The following is a 5992-nucleotide window of genomic DNA, read 5'->3' as shown; positions in this document are numbered from 1 at the left end:
TAGCTACTTTCCATTCCAGCGGCACACTATGTCTCAACAAGTTCGTGAAGATCGAGCAAATTCAGTCCTGACAAAATTCAAATGCGCGGACCAGAAGATTATAGGTAATTCCATCCTGGCGTTTTGCCATTTACTTTTAAGCCTCTGCATGACGAGTTGTAATTCGCCCAAAGTTACTTCAAGAATTTCCTCATTTATTTCAGCTTTTAAAGGCCTGTCTATATCATTAATGGAAACACTGATCGAGCAGTTAAATAAACAAAACTAGTGTCCATGGATTCACATATGGGAGGGGAGAAATTTCTCAATTTCTTTGTGACGATTTTATAAGGAAGCTCCCTTGGATTTGTCTCTATAGACTCTAATAAATCATGTCAAGCCCGATCCTTGGCTTTAATAATGACTTGTTTAAGTTTCTTCTGTGCAAGCTTAAACTCACATTTGAATGGCTCCCAATACATTCGTGAACGTCGCACTCAAGCCCTGGTTAAATGACGCCTCCACATATTGCACGTTCTATGTAATTCATCAATTTCGTTATTTTCCACCAGTAAATCGATTTTTTGGAATAAGTTTGTTTAATCCGAGGCATTGAATAGTTATACGCCTGACGAATCCTAGATATTTTCTTAATGGAAATTACTAGATCTCCTTATTGTGGATCCATTCAAAGGCCTACAATCATGGCAGCAAATCTATCTTTACATAGTTTTTTAGTGCTCCAAGTGATAACTATTGACTGTCTAATCTGCAGTTGATGTATTGGAGTATCCACTTTAAATATAATCATAATGTGATCAATATATAATATTATATAGTTCAATATTATTACAGGCTTCCCAGTGAGATATCGATGAATCCGGGGAGCATCAAGTGAGATCTATTACAGATGATTCCTGAGGATGAACACAAGTAAGTATTCCAGGCTCATTTATTAAAATAAGGCCTAGACTAATAGCTCATTCATACAATGCATCTTCGCGAGCACTATTATACTTATTCCATGAGGTCACGAGATCTTGTATTAAAATCCGGCTATTATTACCTTACGGTTTTTAATCGGAGCTATATGTAATTTTAAATCATCCAATATGTCATTAAAATATTCCATGTTATGATTAGGTGATATATAAACACTAAACAGATATAAATCATCCATTTTGATTGCAGTGAAGCAAGAGCGTGACACAAAAATTGAAGCTCGACCGGAAAGATGACTCGATATGTAAATTGCCGCATAAGAAGAAGTCTCCGAGGAACCGACCCACTTAAGATCGTCAGCCGGAAACCTAGCTAGCTCAGAAATAAGTGCCACTTCAGATCCACACTCACATAAAAAGTAGCTAGTACGAGATCTTGCATGTATCGTGATCTATTGGCGTTGACTTGTATTATTTTCATTATTAATGTCAGTAGTATCTTCACCAATATTATCCATAGACATAAATGCTTCTGGAGTACATGTAACGTTGGTTGAACTATTTGAAGACTAGTTTCTCAAAGTGATCAAAGGACCAGGAGAACGAGGAGGACAATCTTCACTACCGGCTCGATGATCATGCGGTCTGGCAGCCTTCCGACACAAAGGTCAATCCGGACGTCTCTTACATTCTTTAAGTTTATGCGATGGATCACCACAATTGAAACAAGAACTAGCACGGTCAATTAAGCTAGTATAACGGTGCCAGGTATGTCCCCTGGCGAAACATCTGAAGCATTTGGCAGGCCTAGATAATAATTCTACCTTCACCGAGTTCATCTAATCAAGGCTGATTACCTCAAGGTTTGATATTTTTATTGCTGCGATTAACAGACATTGAAGCCATATGACCCCAAGACCATTCCTAGCAAGTCGAATGGGACCACAGCGAACATCATCAAAAGAACATCTGGTAAGATTCATTATTTTCTGGATTATTTCAACTTTGACAGAATCATCGAACCCGCTCATTCTTCAATATCCGCCATTTTATTTGTTAATATTAACATTTGAATCATTAATTATTTCTTTCATTTTTCTAGCAAGATCATCAGCCTTAGATCCCGATTAGAATCTTCGCCTCTAACTTCTAGGATGAATCCACCTGATAAGACTCTCATATCCTCAATGTTAAAACCTTTCAACGGTATTTCCTTCCTGGCTTTGCTGAGAATCGACGCGTATGTGGACCCTCCGCTATGACAGTCACAGCTGTTAAATTGGGTGAAATTTGCGCTTACCACCCGAAGTACCAGAGAGAGGCACGTGAAATTGTCTAAAAGGCATTTTCGATAATATTGCATCAAAATTTCTAGGCGCCACTTAACATCAAGTAAGGCTACAACTGCATCATTCTTCTCTTCTTTCTGCCAACCACTTCAGTCCACTCACTAGAAACTCCAGTTGCCACATTAATTTCATGTTTATTTTCAGAAACCGAAGTGTGTTCAACAATAACAGCAGGAGAATCCAAGATCGGAGAGCTACTTCTCACAGGTAATCGGATAGGCTCTGCATGAGAATCTTTTATGTCCAGCAGCGTCCTCCATAGTGTGAGTAAAGTACTGAGCAAACTCATTAATAATTTTATTTTTATCTTTTAGAACAACAACGGATCCAATGAATCCGACACAACAGGAGGAGTCAATAGAAGAAGGCCAACCATTCTATGAGGAGGAGAAATCACCCGACAAACCCCATCAATTCTGAGAGGGACATCAGCAGAATCCATAACCCCATGCATACGCTACACACTTCGAATTGCAGAACTCGCAGCTTCAACTAGTACTAGTAGTAGTTGCACTTATGCCTACTAATATCTTCTCTAAGCTTCTTAATAATGTCCTTCAATTCTTTATTCTCTTCCCTAATCCTGTTCATTTCTTCTCGCATTTCAGCCATTTGCTTCCTATAATATTCATTATTTCCATCTCTATTAGTCGAAGCTCTAATCACAAGCTCTTCAACATTACATTTAATAGAGACAAGGTTCACCTATATCTTGCCACTAATAGTATCTTGCAGTGATTCCGAACCTGTTCTTAGTGCATCAGTCTCCGTAACCCAATGACACGGACCTGCTGTCGCCGAAAGATCCTTCAATTCATTGACTCTATCCGCGACTTCATCTTTCTAAACCGGGGTGAGTCTATTTCTATCAGCATCAGCAGGCAAAGATTTCATTTTTCTCTTTCTAGATCGCTTTGTCGGAGAAACAAAGGAGAATGATCAAACTTCCTAATATTCGATATCAAATGCGTCAGTCGCGATTCAATTCCATCTTCATTAGAATCGTCAATGACGATAGAACTGCCTGCAGCAGTATCAATAATACCACATGAGGTAGATGCTTTGTCACGTTCAACAAACAAAGAAAAGTACGTTCTCCTAATGAAGATATGTTTGTTTCAGAGCTGTTGACATTCCAAACTAAAACTGCCCAACGGAGGACTCTTTCGTTCGAAATAATTCTAGGATGCACATCCTGCAGTCAAGTCAATAGCCACATCAGTTGTTCCCCTACCAGTTGACGAGGTCCCAGCGGCAAGGACAGACCTACCAGGGTCATGATCCTCTCAGGAAGTACTCCCAAGAGGATATTCTCAATTTCATGCCCGTTGCTAGAGGACCGAGATTATATTCTCAATTTCATGCCCGTTGCTGGACGACCGAGTCGGAACCAAGCTAATCCCCCCCCCCTGCCATTCCCCAGGTGTCCGAGTCCCTGAGGATGATAAATCCTTCTTCCATTCCATATCCATTCCATATCCATGAGTAATTGGTTTTTTTTACAGAAATTGCTGTCTACTGTCCCGCCATACAACGCAGATTGGGAAGTTCTATGCAGTTCATCAACCAAAATAATCCGTCTGGCAGAAAAGAAAAAAAAATATCCAACAGCAGTTATTCATCAACGACTATTACAGCGCGTCTCACAGACAACCCTACAAAAAGCAACCAAACGCAAGAAAACTGCTAAGGCTAGGAAAGTTAAATGAATATAAGAATACCATCAGAAAAGTATCAAGCCAAATCTTATAATTATTAGATAATATATGCAAATATTAATATATACAATATATACAAAAATAAATCTTAAGTCCAAATCTTAAGCCTAAATTTAACATTAATAATAATAAAATTGAAGATAATAATGAAAGAATAATAATAAAAAAAACAAAAGAGAAAAAGAGAGTTAATATTTAATGTGATCAACAAATCAGCATAATAATTGATTGAACAAAGAATTAAAAGAACAGAAGGAAATGAATAAATATATAAATAACTAAACCAAGCACAAAACATAAAGAGATAAAATGATATAAATAAATATACAATATATAATGGAAAGTCAAAAGTTCAACTTAAAGTAAATATATAAATAAATAAGATCAACAAAATCAACAAAATAACAATATATATGTAAAACAAATAAGACTATAATAGATGGTAAAAATATAAATTAATTAAATAAATGGAAAAAAACAAATTAAGAATATATAAGACTGGTTTGATTACAAAAACATTTCATTTTTATTATATATGTACTTAAGGCAATCGAAAAGTTAACAAAAGTTATCATATCAAATGATCAATAACTCATATTATTATTCAATTACAGAACAGAAATACATATACTATAAAAATAATTATTCATAAAACAGAAATCCTGCTGCAAATATCATCAACGCAGAAAAGAGAAATAACATCTCCAGGAATCAGATAAGGCCAGTGTGACATACATAATTTATAAATATGTTTATATCACACAGAGTAATAATAATATGTAGCCTATTAACATACATATTATATTTTTAGATTTAATTATCACCACTTAACAATTTTATTCAATCAACATCATAAAGGATGTAATCAATACTTCATGTTAAAAAACATCTACTTGACACACAGAAGCTATTTAGAACAGATTAAGAAAAAGTAGAAAAATGAATATAATCCTTGAGAGTAAGTATGAGTGCACATTTATTGTTAAATATTATCGCTTATAGTAAAAAGATATGCCTAACTAATGTCATAAAATATCATTTCAGGATCTAGCTTAATATCCAGCATCTAATAAGAAAGCGTACACTTACAGAAAGAAATTGAGAAGCTTTCCCCAAAGAAAAATCGCAAAAGCAACAAGTAACAATAAACAAAGTATACAAAAATTAGCAAAAATGCAATCAGTGTATCTCGGTGATAAAGTACATAATTATATTATTAAGTAAGTAGTTATATTATTAAGTAAGTTAAATATCAAAATCCCCTTGTATACATATAGGTATAATAGCATAATGTAGTGTAATACACACTTAAAATATTGTAAATTTATATAAATAAATAAACCGAGAATTCTCACTACAATAATCATAAGATAATAATGTATCCGAGTGTTAAAACATCAATATAATTAAAAGATAAATAAGAGGCCATAATTAAGTAATAAATACGTACATAAGATGAAAGAATAATGTATGTGAATATTAAATAATTAAAAAATAAAATATAAATAAATAACTAAAGATATATAATAAATAGGTGATTCAGTAAGACATAATAAATTAATGTTAATAATAAATAATACAGTATTTTATTAGTAAGAATCCTGATCAACAGATAACATCATTTATTAGAAACCTACAAAAATAATTTTTAATTGATGGAGCCCAAATCAGAAAAGAAGAGAAACATCATTCTCAAATATAAATTGCAGTAACAAAATTATATAAAAAGCCAAAAATATTAAAACAAATTAATTAATTTAAATTATTAACAAACTTACAATAAGAGCGTTATTGTACAAATTAATTTATCAAGTCAAAAATCAAAATAACAACACATAACAACAGCAAGTAACAATATAAGTATTCAAGAGACACGGTCGTGGCTCGTCACCAAGTGAGTACTAATGCTTCACGAGCGCGAGACCAGCCATGTCTTTTTATGTGAGCTGACGAATTGCTAATCATCAACATTATCGGATCTCAATAACGACTGAACCGATTAATT

At 34.1% G+C, this 5992-nt stretch overlaps 1 long non-coding RNA gene across 12 annotated transcripts; it reads left to right on the top strand.

The window, feature by feature from the left end:
* The first annotated feature begins 352 nt into the window (after positions 1-352).
* Positions 353-5335, top strand: LOC112552233 (uncharacterized). 12 transcript variants are annotated; one of them, XR_003096511.2, is made up of 6 exons: positions 353-520; positions 835-912; positions 1171-1892; positions 2023-2312; positions 2414-4945; positions 5032-5335. It is a non-coding gene; the product is annotated as an uncharacterized LOC112552233 (long non-coding RNA). The 12 variants fall into 12 exon arrangements; XR_016139649.1 differs by having other exon boundaries at positions 835-1892; XR_016139648.1 differs by having other exon boundaries at positions 353-912.
* Positions 5336-5992: the final 657 nt, after the last annotated feature.

The sequence above is a fragment of the Pogonomyrmex barbatus genome, unplaced genomic scaffold (genome assembly GCF_055798465.1).
Source record: "Pogonomyrmex barbatus isolate J1 unplaced genomic scaffold, ASM5579846v1 scaffold24, whole genome shotgun sequence".
Taxonomy (NCBI): Eukaryota; Metazoa; Arthropoda; class Insecta; order Hymenoptera; family Formicidae; genus Pogonomyrmex; species Pogonomyrmex barbatus.
This window is presented reverse-complemented; position numbering and strand designations above follow the sequence as displayed.